Source organism: Protopterus annectens, chromosome 7.part0 (genome assembly GCF_019279795.1).
Source record: "Protopterus annectens isolate FY-2018-M chromosome 7.part0, PAN1.0, whole genome shotgun sequence".
Classification (NCBI taxonomy): domain Eukaryota; kingdom Metazoa; phylum Chordata; order Ceratodontiformes; family Protopteridae; genus Protopterus; species Protopterus annectens.
In genome coordinates this window covers 1,417,862,821-1,417,882,984 of record NC_056739.1, presented here as the reverse complement: position 1 = coordinate 1,417,882,984, position 20,164 = coordinate 1,417,862,821, and positions in this window count along the sequence as shown.

Genomic DNA, 20,164 nt, shown 5'->3' with positions numbered 1-20,164 from the left:
ACCTATTTTCTACTTTTCCGACTGGATTGGTGGAACTAACTTGGCATTCAGAGTGTTTATTTTGGATTTTTAGGGTTTGGCATCCTGTTCCATTTCGGCCGCCATTACAGCTAAGCATTTGTCAGTGCAACTTACTCGGTCTATTCATGTATGTATTTTAAGCTATTCAATACACCAGGGCATATTGGATTATGCAGGGCTATTGTGTTTACTTTCTTTAGGCTTCATAGATCTTGGTGGCAGTCACTTTGAATTTATAATGCGTATACTGTTCTTTTTCATGTGGTTGGCGTATGGTCAACTTCGGGCCACCATTACAGCAAGCCTTTGTTCGGGTAAACTACACGGACCATTTAATTCTACTTTTTGAGTCATTCCACATACTATACAGTTTGGGACTCATTTTTTAAACAAACTAATGAAGGTGGTTGTCGCTAACCAATGGTGACATTTATTTTTGGTTACGCTACTTGAACATTTAAGCTGGAACTGTCTTTCACCTTGTGTGCATTATTTTTTCATCATTGTGGCTGGATTATTTAGTTCAATCTTGGCTTTAAACAAGTAGGAATGTTTGTATCAACCAACTGAAATAATTTTAGCAACATCAGAATACATGGGACTTTATTTAATTTCTGTACATTTGGGACGACATTGTTCTACTTTTATTTCATATGTTCCTGGGTTTTGCGTTCGAACATAGTTTTGTTCATGGACATAACTTATTATGTTAATTATATTACCAATGTTCTTTTTGATGTGGTAGGTGTGTGTCTAACTTCGGGCCGCCATTACAGCAAGCCCTTGTTCGGGTAAACTGAACGGATCATTCATTTGTACTTTTTGACTTAATTAGCATACTATATAGCTTGGTACTCATCCTTTTTGGCCACTTTTTGGAAACTCAAGAAGATTGTTGTCACTAAATAACGGTGACATTTACTTTTGGTTATGACATTTGAGTATTTAAGCCGGAATTGTCTTTCATCTTTGCGGGTATTATCTTCAATCATGGTGATTGTGGCTGGTTTATTGAGTTCAATTTTGGCTTAATATAATTAGGAATGTCTGTATTTACTTACTGAAATAATTTTGGCAATGCCAGAATATCTGGGACCTTCTTGGATTCTTATGTAATTGGGACAACATTGTTCTATTTACTATTTGTTGCTGGGTTTAGTGTTTGAACACAGTATGTTCATTAACACAACCAATTATGGTTTTTAGATTACCAATGGATATTCATGCATGTGTACATTTGGATATATATTGTGAATATGTTATTTACAAGAGGTACATTGTAGATATAAGGACCCCATATATTTTTTTCACATCTATATATTTTTACATCTGCATTTTAATCAGTAAATGCCATTTGTGTATTTTTTCCAGATATTGGTGACACATAGGATCATACATTGGTGTTTTTTTGACATTGTATTCCTTGGATCTACTACCATCATCTAATTCTCAAGTTATATTCACAAGCATTGCCTTTTATAGGCATTGAGTTTGCAGTCCTTACCATTTGCAATTAACATATTATTATTGTTGGTATTGATATTTCATACCATATCACATTTTGATATTTTTATGCTTTTGGTATATGAACCTGTGTCCTCTGTTTTGGACCATCTTAACCAGATTAGATTGGGCAATTATTTAATAGACCATTCATTCAATAGTCTTTAAATTTGTTTTATATTTTCTTATATACATTTTTACATGATCTACATTCATTGGTCTAGGCCCACTGATAGGCTTATGTATGCCAAACGATTTTTGTTCCAATAATTTTGGCCATTTCTGCCTGTGGTTGGTTTGTGCAGCACTAGCTCCATTATTCTTATTATTACCTTGTGATATAAGTATGATTGTGTTTTTGACTCAGTTTTAATATTGACCCGTGGCTTATTGGTTCAAATAAGAACCGGCAAATCCACCTGGGTCAGTCCACATAGGTTTTGGTGGACAATATACTATATTTCATTACAGGCATATTGCTTATTGTTCCATTTTTGAACCGGCCAGGGTCTACAAGTTGGATTTCAAATATATGTGACAACATTGTTTTTGCATTTTGTCACTTTTTATACATACTGTTGTCTTTTTTATAACAACATCACCTCCAACATCATTATGGATTTGGATCACTTACTCACAGGTTTATCTGCTGACAGAGATGACATATCAGGACCACATGGTGAATGCTTGGAGGATTCTGGTGCTGCACTCAACAATGACAGTTGCGAGAATATTTTCTTGAATTTAAATAAACATATGAGATCCTTGCATAGTAATGTTTGGCATTACAAGCTTTTCCGTGCCTATTTGACAAAAATAATTACTCCACGGGGTTTAAGAATATACACATAACTGCTGGTTAATAACCTTGATTATCTGTTACTCAAACAATGGGGGGAGGTACAACAGGAAACATCTCTGAAATTTGTTGAAATTTTGGCCAACCATCACAATAGAATTATTGAACAAGAAATAGCATTCATTACTTCACTTAGTGATAAAGCCAAATGATTTGAGGGAGAGATTTCATATACCAATAGCATCAAAAATTTAAGCAAAGTATTGCTAATATTAGAAACTCAGTTAAAAGAAAGGAAAAGGAAAAAGTTTCAAAGAGACTTAGATGATTATTCTAGGGGGGATCCCTTTCATTTTGAAAACAAAACTAAACATGTTCGATTTAGTTCACAAAATCAGACTACTTACAAAAGAAAATGCACTAAATCCATCTTAAAAAAGGGTGCACCTCACAATACCGATTAGCTGATGACTCTTCTTCAGGCTTAGAAATGGATTCTGCAGGTGCCACAGGCTCACCAGCATTGAAAAGAAGGAATTCCCTCACCACCTCGGGTTTACACATAGGATGACCTGGCGTGGGGGCAGAAAACATAAAAGCTATAGACAATATGGAAAGTCTACTTCAGATGTTTGTGACCAAAGAACCAATGTGAATATAACAAACATTTCATCTCATGTCCTCGCATCCTCCAAAATTGAAATTCTTAATAAAGGGTTATCATTTATTCTTGGTTTCTTTGTTTCAGAAGAAAGTTTTGTTAATGACATCATTGCATTTTGCAGGATTCTAAACCTTAAATTATTTTTTCAGGAACAACAGTCATCAAAGATCTCTGATGAATTTAAATATCACAAATCCTCTTTCATGCCTCCCATGAATCAACATGTTTCCATGTTTCAACATGCAATCATCAAAGATCTTCATTTCCAATACAGGTCATTAACCCCCTTACCCAACAATATATCCAAACCATGCATGGATAATATTACTAAACTTGCAAATAATCATGAGTTGGTCATCATTGCTGCTGACAAAGGGAGTTCGATAGTAGTTCAGGATTTGTCTCAATATGACAATGAAGCCTTCAGACGACATTCTAACGTTCGATACTACACCCAATTAGCTATTGATCCAGCACCTGTTTTCAAAGAACAGATTGATTCTTTTCTTACATTAGCTGTTGAAGAAGGTATCATTACAAAAAAACATCCACTCCCAACTCACTATATCTAACCCTTGCCCACAATACATATATTTTCTACCCAAAATACATAAAAACCTCCAGAATCCCCCTGGTAGACCTATTGTTTCTGGTAGGAATTCATTAACTGAACCTTTATCTCTCTTCTTATCCAAATACTTACAGCCGCTTTTAAAATGTGTCAGAGCAAGGATTAGAGACACCACAGAATTTCTCCAAATCATTTCTGATACACAATTAGAACCAGATTGGCTACTTTGCACTATGGATGTTACATCACTATATACCAACATTCCCCACTGGGCTGGATTGGAGTCTTTAGAATATTGACTCAGTAAGACAGAATTATATAAACCCGGCTTTAACACTCTTTTGTTGTGTTTGACTGAACATGTATTGACCAAAAATGTGTTCTTTTTTAAAGGCAATTGTTATTTGCAAACCAAGGGGACAGCAATGGGGGCCTCCTTTGCCCCTATATACTTAGATTTGTTCATGGCATATTTTGAAGAACATGTAATTTATGATACTCTATATTGAAGAAATGGACATCTGGCGTAGATATCTAGATGATTGCTGGTTGGTATGGAGGATGGATTCTACATATCTTTTGGAATTTACCACATATTTGAATGAAAATAAATGGAGAATCGAATTCTCTGTCAACTATGACAAAAATAAAATGATTTTTTTGGATGTTTTGGTTTGCCGCGCATCCGACCATATGTTGACTACAGAAATTCATCGCAAATTCCCTGAGAATAATTCACTCCTCCATGCCTCCAGCTTTCACCCTCCCCATATTTGCAAAAAACATCCCTAAATCCCAGTTCATGCGCATCAACCGCATTTGTTCCGACAAACACACCTATACACGATTTAGGGACAATCTAGTTCTTAGATTTCATGACCGGGGTTACAATTTGGGTCAATTACTACACACTAAACATACAGTGGACAATATGAAAAGGGATGATCTCCTTTGTTACAAAAATAATACTCAATCTAATTCCAATCCACCTAGACTCATAACCACATATGGATGCAACACCAATGTATTAATCAATACTGTCCAGCAAAATTGGAACTTATTAACATGCGACCCAAAACTTAGTGAAATAATAGGCGACAGATGTTTATTCCCTTTTCGTAAAGGCAGAAATTTATCTGTTTTTTTCAACCATTTCAAACATTCCGTAGCCAGAAGTACTCATATCACACAAACTACATTATCAGGTGAACCTTTAATAGGCTGTTTTCCATGTGGACATTGCACACATTGTGCTAAGCTACTCAAAACTAAAAACATTAGTAGTCAGAGCACTTCTGCAGTATATGATATAAAATGTGTTGCTAATTGTTCTTCGGACTGGGTAATTTATCTGGCCAAGTGCAATTATCCTGCATTTTATGTTGGTCAAACTTCTAGACCCTTAAAATTCAGAATATCTGAACATCTTAGTGATATAAAAAACAAAAGAGAAAATGCTTTTTACAAACATTCATTAATTCACAGTAATGCTTGTTTCAGTTTCACCATTATAGATAAAATAAACAGACCCAGAAACAATAAATTAGGTTGGCATGATTTATTAAATTCTATGTTGAAAAAATGGATTATTAAGCTTGGTGGTCTCTTTAAGCCAGGTCTAAATGAACATTTGTAATTAATCACATGTTCTATTCCATTATATATAAAATGGTTCTTTTCTGCATGTATCTTTTACACTGATGAAGGCTTTGTACTAAATCAGCCGAAACCGGTCTGTTATAAGAACCTGTACACTTTTATTAAAGTATTTACTATTAAGTGCCTTGTTTGCTAGTCCTGATTTTTTCTGTTTACAAACACATTGCACAAAGTGTGGTACAATACAATATCTGCCCCACTGGTAGGTATGCTGTAGCCATACCTATTGAGTTGTGTGTACTGTTTGTTGTCACTGATATGGTGGGGGGATGACAGTGATGTGTATTAAGAACTGTGGTAACCTTGCTGCATGACTTGCTCACACCTGTGTCCATCTTTATGTCTTTCAGGCAAGATGTCCCATGGAAGGCTTCTGGTGTTCTCAGCAGCTGAGAATGACATTGTGGTGAACCACCTCATACAGCACTACCCTGTCTTGTTTGGCCAGTCTGCCCATGATCAGCAGGAGTGGACCGCCCTGTGGAATGACCTAGTGTACAGGGTCAATGATGCCAGACTGCACAACCGCAATTATGAGCAGGTCTGGCATCATTGTTCTGACCTGCTTTGAAATGCCTGTCGGCGTGCTGCTGCAATCTGGGGGGATCACCTCACCACAGGGGGGGGCATGCCATCCATCCCCCCAACACTTGTGGAAGAGCTCATAGCCAGCCTCATGGCATCTGCCTGTCCGCATAGCCACCAATGCCAGACACCTTTGTGGAGGCGGGTGCTACTCACCCATCAGCCATGCAGGTAAGGCCACAGGGCACATCAGTAGACCACTGTTGTGTATACAGACCATGCATTTCTGACATGTCATAGATATAGTTTGTTGCTGCATAGTAGTGATAAACAAATGTGCATATGTGGTAGTATTATGGACATGTACTGTTGATGTATTGCAATGCTGCACCCACCCTGTAGCAATGCCACAGGTGTGGCTACTGACTTTGCATCTCTCACCCTCTTATGTAGGTTCCTCCGTTATCCCACCAAGGCAGCAGCCTGTAGCTGGTGAGCATGGTTTATGTAGATGCTTGCCAATACACATGGCATGTGATGGTTATGGTATACTCCATACACACATCTAACACACCTACCCAGAATGCATGCTGTACATGTGCATGTATTGTTGCTATTAAATGCACTGCATCACAGTGGTGACCATGATGGCATATTGGAAGGGTATGTCAGACACCTGCAAGATAACTAATATCCTGTCATTGTGGAATGTGTCCACAGGGAGTAACATAATGGTGGGAGACATGGCCTACAGTAGGGACATGTTTGGAACAACACCCATATACAGTGCAACATCAGTGTATATACCTGTAGGACAATGGCAACTGTTGCAGAGTTACACTATGGCATAAGGTATTACTGTGGTCCACATTATCAGCTGGGACTAGGCTGTAACATATGGTGTTCAGTGTATGGGACACTGCAAAATGACACACATGTGTAGGCCTTACTTGTCAAGCATCTGCAAAAAGGCTGAAGGTGAGGGGGTGTCAGCATGAGACCCCACTGCACTGCAGCAGGGATCCTAAGGATGATAAAAATGGCTGTATCTGCACACAGTCAAGTTCAGTAACTTTGGCAGACGTAACCCTACCCGCACAGTAATAGCGATGGCAGTGTGAACACCAAGGGATGTGCACATGAGTAGACCTTGCAATCATGCAGATTAGAGGGACATCTGTAGGGCAGACTGAATATACACTGGCAAATGCAGATGCCTCATGCTAGTATACCCTTGCCAGGAGTAGTGACTGCTGTAGTACACATAACAATAGGTGCAACAAACCATCATGATAAGGGTGTGCACACATATTCCCACATGGAGTGTATGCATCGTGGTCAGCATCTGCACACCTAACACATTCAATAGACACTGCATGTGAAAGTACAGGGCATATGTCACATATCGGGCTCATGTACTGTTAAGATATGCTGTGATGTGGTCCCATGGCAGATCAAGGCAGGAAGCATCATATCAAAAAGGTTGTGTACACCCCCATAGCCATGATATGCTCTGATGGTTGTCAGTGTAATAGTATTGGATTGGTCATACATGGCCCACTAATGTTGAGAGCTATAAATCAGACATCAGGCATTCACAAATGACATCTGTCCACATATCATCCCAGGTATGTGTTGCTGAAAAACATAGGGGCTGTGAGCATTAAAGCTGACATAACTGATGCAGTACTACACATTCAGCAATGGATAGTACACCTGTGAGGTGTGGCACACAGTACATGGCAGGGTGCAAAACAGGTGCACGGCAATACTGTGTACATGGGTGCAGTGGTATCCAGGGGAAGGGGCATCACCTAGTGACACAGCACATGCATCACACACATGTATACTGTTGCTAGCATGGATTGACTATAGCTGTACTGCATGTTGTTGTGTACCATATGTTATGCATGTTGACAGATGGGTAATAGGAGGACTGTGTGTACTATCATTGTGCAACCTCACCTGTGTGTGTGTGTGTGTGTGTGTGTGTGTGTGTGTGTGTGTGTGTGTGTGTGTGTGTGTGTGTGTGTGTGTGTGTGTGTGTCCTGGTGGGTAGTTAAATTGTTTGTAGGGTCACTCTGGTGAAGTGGAGGGAGGTTGATGCATGTAGTATGCATGTGTGCATGTGTGTGTGTTTGTGTGGGTGGCCATGTATGCACATGTGTGATTGTGGTGTTGCTCATACAGCAGTACCTCCCTTTGGGATCATGCAGTACATGGAAATGGACTGCCACATTACACACCAGGAATACTTGTCATGTATGTAATCACAGGACAGCTGATAGTATACTAAGGTCTGTAGCATGGAACAGGCATTGAAAGGGAAGGTAGACATGAGGTATATCCTTAATATCACATTCAGCAGAGAGGTGACTGACAAGCCACATATGCAGCACTACAGATGCACTGGGGAATTATTAGTCAACCTTAGGGAGTGTATCCATATATTACAGTTTTCACATGCTAGGCTGATTGAGCAGCATATCTGGCAAGTACTGAGCAATATATACACAATACACATGATACTCCAGTTTGTGTGATATTATGGAGTGAACATAATGGCCCACACTTATAGGGGCCATGCTCATGATGTCCAGACATGCACAGGGTGAACACTGAATGACAGCAGTAAGGCCATCTAAAATAACTACACACAGGTCAGGCAGGTAATGTAGTAACAGGACTTGTGTTGTGATCACTTGTCTTGGCATTTAGAGGACTGATATGTTAATGAGTGGTATCAATGAGTATATGTTACCAAGTGTGATGCAGAATGTGAAACGCATGGAAATATACGTTTGACTGTCTGTAAAGTCATGGACAGGTAGGTATTACGGTGGTGTGTGTGTGTGTGTGTGTGTGTGTGTGTGTGTGTGTGTGTGTGTGTGTGTGTGTGTGTGTACTGTTATGCAATGCTGTACAGGTCTTAAAGTGCATTTATTGTTTTCCCCCACAGGTGGCGAGTTGGGTAAGTGTCCCTCCTGCATGCAATCTGATGTTAGTGTCCATACAGACACAGAAGATGATGATAGTACTGTTGAGGCACAGGTGAGGTTGTCAGAGGATGAAACAGTGCCATCATTTGACATCCCCCTTTTAGCCATCCCAACCCCGCACACTGTTTCAGTGCCTATACATACCCCATCACCAGTGGCCATAGCGCAGGGACAGCTGGCATTTGGAGGCAGTGCATAGGAAAGTAATGTCTGGTCACAGCAGACATAGCCAGGTGTCTGGCAGGGCACCACATAGGCAGATGTCCCAGGGTGCCCATGGTCAGGCTGCTGGTCATCAGATGCAACACAGCTGGTACCAGCAGGTGCATGTTTCAGACTGTCATGGCAGTGCAGGCATGTATGGAAATTTACACCAGACAGGGCCTGAGGCTGCCGAGGGCTGCTCTCACATCTGCAAGTGACAACTCTCATGAATTGGCTGGTGCCATCCGTGCATTAACTGAGTTCATGGATAAATGATCTAGTGAGATGATGGTCCTCATAGACTGAGGTCTGTCATTGCTTGAATGTATGGTGGGAGTGTGGCGATGACCGCGTGGACGTAGGCCAGCAACACCAACAGCTGGCATTCAACATAGACGTGCTAGGACACCTAGGGGCTCCCGTAGTGGCAGTACCAGCCCCAGTACTGTGGGTTGGTTCACTGTCCACACCACACCACAGCAGGCCATGAGCACATGTTCCTGGCCAGTCCCAGGAGGGAGCTGGTTCCAGTGAACATTTGTCATCATCAGGTGAGAGTAGCACATTGTGGCCTGTACCTGGATGTGCTCATGAAAATGATGGCAGGCACAGTCCATGTGTCCATGGCCAGAGGCAGTGAATTGCACACCCTGTCAGGTATGGTCTGCAGCTGTCCATAAACACCTGTGTTGGGCAGCCACATGGCAGAACTGTGTGCTTGCATACCCACACACTATACAAACACACCTAGAGCAACCACATACCTACACACACCACATCAACACTCCCAGTTCACCTCATTACACCCCTCACACACACACACACACACACACACACATGGTGTCAAATGTATGACCCACCCTCGTCCTCTGGCAAACCAACAGCACACCCAGTGCATATGATGATACCTGTGCCACATCCATGTCATCCATATCATCGATGCAGGGGCAGGCTAATATGGTTCTGATGCACACGGTGACTGTACTACAGTGTACCACAGTACTGCAGTGTAAGATGTTGTAAGGAGTAATGTGTAATGCATATATGTCAGGTAGTGTAGCCGTCCAGCAATGATGCATTATAGCAGTTAGTAACCCTGGTTGATTGTGGTCTCTATAATGTTATCCATTTGTGTTGTAGGTGTACATGTGTCAGCATGAGGATGGTCCGCAGTCATATTCCACAATGGGGTATGGCACTGTGATGACACCATGGCTGTGGAACATATACCGAGTGTACCTTTGTGTAATGACAGTGTACACAGCACCCACATCCCCCAGTGGATATTGTACTCCATGAAACTCATGATGACACTTTAATAAAACTAGGGTTGTATGCCTACACCAAAGCTTTTTAAGAATAATTAGACTTATAGGCATATTTTCTATGGAATGTTTTATGCAATTTTAAAATTTTATGTTTTTAAATAAAGCCGGAGGTGTATACAAGTGTAAATATTTTAATGAAGGCTAGACATTTAGTGGCATAGTGATGAAATGTATTAATATAATTAAATAGTTAAACATTGAAATGTAAATTAATTAGTTGATAATTGAGTAACTAACTATTTATTTTTTGTATTTAAATGTGGAGTTCATTGCCTTTCTTTGTCTGAAGAAGTTGGGGCACTGACTCCTTCGAAAGCGCTTACTATTACTATTAAATTGACTATGTTTGTATCGCTGGCTGGTTTGTGTTTAACTGGTTTATCTTCATTTTGTGTAGCCTACATGATGGCACTCTGACATACACACCAACACACATTGGCCATGACTGCGATACAACCCATTGCATATCCCAACAGTGGTACTATAGGGATATGCATCTAATGCATATCCCTATAGTACCACTGTAGGGATATGCATCTAATGCACATGCCACACACAAAGTAGGATGTTGCACTGTCATGCCTCACCTATGGGCAGCAACAACACTATCTGTACTACTGTGTGGCAATGGGTATTTCAATAGGAGTATGTGGCCTCGGAATGCTGTACCCTACAGATATACGGACATGCACATATACACACACTTGCCAGAACACAATAGGTATCCCATGCTTATCAATGGTTGTGCTGGTACTGCAAGGCTTGTGTAGCCCATATGGAGTGGAGCTTAACAGGGTACATGCAATGTCCCATACAGCAGCAGCCACAACTGACTATGGCAATGGGAGTTGCAGTGGTTGTGAAGGCCCTCATGGAATTCCCAAGTACAGGTGTTCTAACAGACAGACACTGCTATACTCAGACATGCACACGTACACGTGTCAGTACTGGAGTGCATCACTGCAGGTGGTCATAGCTGTGTACCTAGCTATTGTCCAAGGAGAGATGGGTTGCATAGGGGTTGTGCCAACAGTGGTATTCTGCCACCTGGCATGTGGCAGCAGGCAATCTATCGACAGGCACTACTGTGGTGACTCTCAGGGTGAGAGTAACATGCATCAGCCAATCCTCCAGGGGTTTCCTGCACATGGCCACTGAGGTTATCAAGTTGACATGTATGCAACATGCATTACAACACATGGTTAGTGTCTGTGATAGAGACCTGTACCTAAGCGTGTTCTGTTGACTGTAGTAGTGTAGTGGATGTACCCATGGCATGTGATGCATACAGGGTGTTATCTCCTATATGTGCCAGTTCTTACACAGCTGGGCAGACATGTTAGTGTCAATCAAGCTTAGGGTTGCCTGTACATATCGAAGCTGGATATCTGCCATCTGCACATCTGTACAGGGACTAGCAGTCATCGGCTTGGAAAGTAGCGATGCAGTAAGATTACTGTGTTGACAGATGGATGTTTGACCACAATATGTATGTAATAACTGCATGTCAGAAGGCCCCACTAATGTGCTGTACAGACGGTAATCTACAATTACATTCCACATGTCAGATCATTACTCAGTAGGGGTTATATATTGTGACACAGCTCACACACCAGGGATACAACAGGGAGGCCTAAGAGTCCAGCTATGCCTGCAGGTGTGCCTGTTGTCAGTATTACATTTAGCACTCTACTCTTGCCTGGGTAAGCACTGTCAACAATAGTACCACCATGATACACTACATGCCAGTGTGACAGCACTTACCCTGGGCTACTACCCCTGTATATAACACATTCACATAGATAACAGTGCTATACAGGACTCATATATATCTGCGTCCCACACATGACAATCACACCCCTTGCTACTGTAATGACAGCACATAGGTGCATGTATTGTACATGGCATTACATACACTTATTGCAGATGTCATTACCCTGCAATGTTATCAGACCAGGTGGTGTGAACTGTTTACTATGCTTGGCAGGAATCAACATTGCTGCACTATGACAGCTAAGCTGATTTGCGCACTGGTAAGCGAAGCCTGCACTGTGTAGGCACCCATATGTTTACCCATAGCTTAGCACCACTTAGCTTCGTGCAAACCCACACAAACCCACTTAAAGCTGCTCAATAATGCCTTAACCACTCTGTATCCGATAGCCCTTGTTCTACCCAGCAACAAAATGAACAGCCCTTGAAGGTCTTAAACCCAGGACCCTGTACATTATAGTCACAACACTTAACCACTATGCCATGACCACATTGAAGACAGCTGTTATTTTTCCAATATATCTGCCAATACACATATTGATTAGTATTGAACAATTGCCTTTACTTCCACAATGGTGTAGTACTTGTTATTAATATGACTTTTGCATCACATATGTCATTTTACCATAATGAACACATAGCAGATACATATGGTGAGATACATCTGGGAGGGTATACACAACCGTGAGGTTTACACATGACAGAAATATGGATATATACATATAATAAGTTGATATATGTCTACATGTACATACACATGTATATTCATACATATGTCTGCATACACATCTGTATAGAGTAACATATATGTGGCCATGTGTACATCTCTTCGTATGTATACACACACACACACACACACACACACACACACACACAAACACATATATCTATCTATATATATATATATATATATATATATATACACATATATATATATATATATATATATATATATATATATGTATATATATATATATATATATATATATATATACATATATGTATATATAGATATATGTATATATAGATATACGTATATGTATATATAGATATATGTCTATATAGCTATATATGTATGCACATCCTATGTGTACAGATATGCCTATTTATGTAGATATATATGTAGATATCTATAACTATATGTGCATACATATCTATTCCGAAATACCTAGTACTGTCAATATATATGCAGATATCCATAAGTATATCTGCATATGTATCACTATCTGTGTATGTGTATATATATATATATATATATATATATATATATATATATATATATATATATATATGTACATATACATATCCATCTTTGTATGTCGATATGTATATGTGTATAAAGCTATATAGATATATGGATAATTTTATATACATATATGTTCACCATATGTCCTGACCATGGGGTGAAGCCCTACCTCAGCCCCAATAGTCGCAACCTTTTAGTGCAAGGGGATATCAGGTATGTATTGCAGGTATATATGTAGGAAAAGTGTGATGAGAACTCCACCAGGCACAAATAAATCGAAGCTCCAAGGTAAAATTGCTTTTAATAAGCACTTTGAACCACTCCACAACAAAGACTGGATCAAATAAAGACAAGCAAAACAAAATAACGTATCCACATACACGTTTTCGTCGCCAACTTCATCAGTTATACATCCATTTTAAAACTGAAATGCTTTTATATGCTGTTTGAATTTAGTCATAGGTCTGTTGTCCAATCCTTTAACACATTCAATTAAGGTTCATTTAATTGAATGATTAATTCATAAAAACTATGTAAAACTAAATAAATAAGTCCAATTCTCTAAAACATATAATCTCAACTTATACCCTTTTATTATAATTTGTCTAAGAATTTAAAACCTTTAATACATTTAAATACATTTAAATAAAACTTTAAAATGTTTCTGTGTTGTGCTTGATTTGGGCTTTTGGATCTGGAAATAACAACAAAGCACCATCTTGTGGCCATTGAATGAATTGAAGCCATACACTGAGACCTTGAGAATCCAAAGAAACACTTGTTTTTGCAATCTGTATAAAATATCATAACAATAAAACCAAAACTGAAAAACTTCTTTGAGTTAAAGCTTGGCAGCTCTCATCTTCAAAACTGGCCAATGATACCATATCATTGAGCCCAAAATTACGGTTTGCATCCAAAAAGAGCTGCCAATACAATTCTTTATACTCAATGAGTGTCTCCCACATTCCACCTCTTGGATTAGTGGGAACCACTTCCAAAACAAAAATGAGTAACCTGTGGTGTTGCATTTTATTGAATGTTTACTCAATGCACTTTTTCTTTCTTCACCCTGACATCATATAAGTGCTCAGATATTCTCTGTCTGAGCTTTCTCTCTCTTTCCAACGTAGAAAGAGGGACATTTTTGCAAACAGCTAAATATATGCTGCCTTTGGTGTCACAGTTAGCAAATGAATTTAAATGTATGGTCATTTTCCTTGCTTCTAAAACCATACTTTCCCCACAGATCAGGTAGGTACAATAATTACATCTCCCACACTTTTGTAATCCTTTCTTGGATTTTTCTTGGTTATTACACTTGTTGTTTTTCATCCCTGCTTCAAGGTAATTCTTGATACTTTTCCTCTACGATATACATGGGTTAGTTCTTTATCAAAGATAGATTCAAGATCTGAAAATTTTGAAAAGCTATCCCATTCTCTAGAAAATATGTTCCTGACAAAAGCTGATTGTTCGCTAAAGGTAGTTATTAATCCTGTCCCTTTTCAGCGAAATTGCCCGCTGAACCTAAATTGTGGGTCAGTATTTCTTCCTTCCCTAAAATAGGGGCAAAAGTGTCTGCTCTTTTGTATTGACTTCCTCCACCACCTTGTTGAACATCTCTAGAGGGTACCCTCTCTGGGTAAAAGATTCTTTAACAGTTCAGTTTCTTCAAGAAAAACTTTGTTATCAGAGGTCATTCTGTTACACCTAACCAATTGCCCTTTCAACACCTTTTCTGGTGGGGGATGGCAACTGGTGTAGTGCAAATAAGAGTTGGAGAAGGTTTCTTTCCTGAAAATTCTTGATGACAGGTTCCCTCTTTTTCTCTATGTGAACATCAAGATATTTTAATGTCTGTTTGTCAAAGTTACTAGTAAATTTCAAAAATGTGGAGGTGTTGTTGACGAAGGTCAAAAGGTTGTTGAAATTTTCTTCACTGCCACTCCAAAAAAAACACATCATCTAGATACCTAGTATAAAGGGAGCATTCGTTCATCAAAGGAGAATTGAGAAGAAAAGTTTCTTCCCAAAAGGCCATTATAATATTGGCATATGTGGGTGCACAGTGTGCACCCATCGCAACCCCCTTTTCTTGTTTGAAGTACTCCCTTGAAGTAGATGAAATTGTTTTTAATACAATTTCCATGAATGTTAAAGTGTTAATCTAAATCAGTCTGTGTCAGTTTTTACTTTCAATTAATTTTTCTTCAAACCAAGAAAGGCCTAAATCATGGGGATACAACCAAACAAATCAATCACGTCCATGGTTCCAAAGCAGGTGTTTTCACTGTATATTGAGGGTTTAATTCTTCTCAGTAAATCCCAAGAGTCTTTTAGAACATTTTCACATCCTCGAGTACATGTTTGATCTTGTGATCAACAAACTTGGCTAGGGAGCTGTAATTGATCCTTCCGCTGACACAATTGGTCTTAGGGCGGGTCACAGGCATTTTGTGGACTTTGGGTATCCCGAATGCAGGGAATTTTTGGTTTGTCCACAACCAAAAATTTGTAAGTGTTTTGATCTATGGAACCTTGCATTAACATGTCATATAGTAAACAGTGAATCCTTCTGTATGCTAAATTCACTTCGTTGATGGATACCCTAGTGTATTTGTCTGAATCATTTAGTAAGTCCAACATTTTCCCTTCATATTGTATTGTTTCCATGACCACAACCCCTCCTCCTTTGTCAGGTTTCATTACCCTCAGATTGTGATTTTCACTAATGACTCTCAAAGTGTTTTTTTCTTCCTGGGTTAAATTTGAATGAAAAGTTCTTGTTGTCAAATGATTTCTTATTTCATGTTCAACTTTTTAATTCAAAGTTCCTAAGTTGAGGGTGAGTTGGAGGGTTGAATGTACTTTTCCGCTTCAACCCCTGTTCTTGAAAATCAGACTTGTTGTCCTTGAAGAAAAGTTCTAAATTCTTTTTCCGGATAAACAACTTGATGTCTATCAATAATTTGAAAATGTCCGTTTTTGTGTGGGAACAAAGGTGAAGCCTTTGGAAAAAAGATCAAACCAACTCTTGTTGATGCTGACACTAGAATAATTGTATATGTTGAACCCATTGAAAGTCCAGGTATTCAAGTTGTTAGAAATACCAACTTCTAGTTCCAACCTTGACGTGTCGTCTGGTAAGATCTCCCCCCCCTCCCCCTGTAGTTTTTTGAATTGTAATAAACCCTACCCTGCTGCATAAGCCTCTCTGATCTCCTTAATGGGGGATACTCGTCTGTCTCTAATATTTCTTGTTGTTGTTCTTCAGTGTCCGTTTCCCCCCATTCTCCTTCAAAGTTGTCATCTTTCCTCCATTTGTCATACCCATTCCTGTGAGTAATTCTAGGTCTAGGGTAATGAGTTTTATTTTTGTATTCCACTTGGTCTCTTTTATTTTCCTATCTTCCTGTTCTGAACCTCCTTACATTTAGTATCAACATTTTCAAAAACATTCTCATATTTTCTCTTATTTGCCTCAACAGTGTATAACAAATCATTTGTGATAGCTTTGTTAATTTTCTCTATGTCACCATGCAACTTTTGCATTAACCTTTCATTGTTGTTAATAATAGCTTTCATTACATTTAAAACCACAATTGTCAAAAATAGTAATGAGCTCAGTATGAAATTCAGACCCTTCAGTGACATTGTTAGGGTATTTGCAAACCCTAAGCCCTTAGGTACAATATTTAGGTAGTACAGTGTCTAAGGTAATCATTGTCCATTTCAAGCGCTTTGTACTTAATCAAATAAAATTCCAAATCATCCAAAAGCGCATCAAAATTAATGTTACTATATTTGGTTGGACTGCTTTGAAATTCAAAGCTATATTTAGCTTTGAAGCAGTCAGAAACAGTTTTTGTGTACCTGTAGTAGCATTAGGCTGGTCCATGCAGGCTTGTTGCCGCTTCCGCTGACTTTGGGTCTTACAGAAACACCCTCTGCTCTGTTGCTGTTGGTGTTCGTTTGATCCACTGTGATGTGCGGAAAGCCATCTAAACTGTTGTTACAGTTTAAATCTTCTTCTGTTGAAAAAACATTACTTGCATCATTGCAGGTGAATACATCCGCTTCAGTCTGCATCCGATTAGCTTCCTGATTTCCGGTAATCGTAGAAGCAGCAATTGAAGCAAAAGACTGACTTAGCGGTGTCAGCAAGGCAACCAACTGCGTGAGTTGCCCAATCAACTTCCGTAGTTCCCCAGTCTCTGAGCTCTTGGGAGCTGGATCTGTGCTCGGCAGCGGCTCCATAAAAACTGATAAAAGGTAAAATGAGCCAAAAAGTTTATAACCAGGAAAAGTGTGATGAGAACTCCACCAGGCACAAATAAATCGAAGCTCCAAGGTAAAATTGCTTTTAATAAGCACTTTGAACCACTCCACAACAAAGACTGGATCAAATAAAGACAAGCAAAACAAAATAACGATCCACATACACGTTAGCCAACTTCATCAGTTATACATCCATTTTAAAACTGAAATGCTTTTATATGCTGTTTGAATTTAGGCATAGGTCTGTTGTCCAATCCTTTAACACATGCAATTAAGGTTCATTTAATTGAATGATTAATTCATAAAACTATGTAAAACTAAATAAATAAGTCCAATTCTCTAAAACATATAATCTCAACTTATACCCTTTTATTATAATTTGTCTAAGAATTTAAAACCTTTAATACATTTAAATACATTTAAATAAAACTTTTAAAATGTTTCTGTGTTGTGCTTGATTTGGGCTTTGGATCTGAAATAACAACAAAGCACCATCTTGTGGCCATTGAATGAATTGAAGCCATACACTGAGACCTTGAGAATCCAAAGAAACACTTGTTTTTGCAATCTGTATAAAATATCATAACAATAAAACCAAAACTGAAAAACTTCTTTGAGTTAAAGCTTGGCAGCTCTCATCTTCAAAACTGGCGCCAATGATACCATATCATTGAGCCCAAAATTACGGTTTGCATCCAAAAAGAGCTGCCAATACAATTCTTTATACTCAATGAGTGTCTCCCACATTCCACCTCTTGGATTAGTGGGAACCACTTCCAATACAAAAATGAGTAACCTGTGGTGTTGCATTTTATTGAATGTTTACTCAATGCACTTTTTTCTTTCTTCACCCTGACATCATATAAGTGCTCGTATATTCTCTGTCTGAGTTTTCTCGCTCTTTCCAACGTAGAAAGAGGGACATTTTTGCAAACAGCTAAATATATGATGCCTTTGGTGTCACAGTTAGCAAATGAATTTAAATGTATGGTCATTTTCCTTGCTTCTAAAACCATACTTTCCCACAGATCAGGTAGGTACAATAATTACATCTCCCACACTTTTGTAATCCTTTCTTGGATTTTTCTTGGTTATTACACTTGTTGTTTTTCATCCCTGCTTCAAGGTAATTCTTGATACTTTTCCCTACGATATACATGGGTTAGTTCTTTATCAAAGATAGATTCAAGATCTGAAAATTTTGAAAAGCTATCCCATTCTCTAGAAAATATGTTCCTGACAAAAGCTGATTGTTCGCTAAAGGTAGTTATTAATCCTGTCCCTTTCGAAATTGCCTGCTGAACCTAAATTGTGGGTCAGTATTTCTTCCTTCCCTAAAATAGGGGCAAAAGTGTCTGCTCTTTTTGTATTGACTTCCTCCACCACCTTGTTGAACATCTCTAGAGGGTACCCTCTCTGGGTAAAAAGATTCTTTAACAGTTCAGTTTCTTCAAGAAAAACTTTGTTATCAGAGGTCATTCTGCTACACCTAACCAATTGCCCTTTCAACACCCCTTTTTCTGGTGGGGGATGGCAACTGGTGTAGTGCAAATAAGAGTTGGAGAAGGTTTCTTTCCTGAAAATTCTTGATGACAGGTTCCCCCTCTTTTTCTCTATGTGAACATCAAGATATTTTAATGTCTGTTTGTCAAAGTTACTAGTAAATTTCAAAATGTGGAGGTGTTGTTGACGAAGGTCAAAGGTTGTTGAAATTTTCTTCACTGCCAAAAAAAACACAAATCATCTAGATACCTAGTATAAAGGGAGCATTCGTTCATCAAAGGAGAATTGAGAAGAAAAGTTTCTTCCCAAAGGCCATTATAATATTGGCATATGTGGGTGCACAGTGTGCACCATCGCAACCCCTTTTCTTGTTTGAAGTACTCCCCTTGGAAGTAGATGAAATTGTTTTTAATACAATTTCCATGAATGTTAAAGTGTTAACGAAATCAGTCTGTGTCAGTTTCATACTTTCAATTAATTTTTCTTCAAACCAAGAAAGGCCTAAATCATGGGGATACAACCAAACAAATCAATCACGTCCATGGTTCCAAAGCAGGTGTTTTCACTGTATATTGAGGGTTTAATTCTTCTCAGTAAATCCCAAGAGTCTTTTAGAACATTTTCACATCCCTCGAGTACATGTTTGATCTTGTGATCAACAAACTTGGCTAGGGGAGCTGTAATTGATCCTTCCGCTGACACAATTGGTCTTAGGGGCGGGTCACAGGCATTTTTGTGGACTTTGGGTATCCCGAAAATGCAGGGAATTTTTGGTTTGTCCACAACCAAAAATTTGTAAGTGTTTTGAATACCTGGACTTTCAATGGGTTCAACATATACAATTATTCTAGTGTCAGCATCAACAAGAGTTGGTTTGATCTTTTTTCCAAAGGCTTCACCTTTGTTCCCACACAAAAAACGGACATTTTCAAATTATTGATAGACATCAAGTTGTTTATCCGGAAAAAGAATTTAGAACTTTTCTTCAAGGACAACAAGTCTGATTTTCAAGAACAGGGGTTGAAGCGGAAAAGTACATTCAACCCTCCCAAAAAAAAAAAAAATTTTTTTAAAAACCCTTTCAAAAA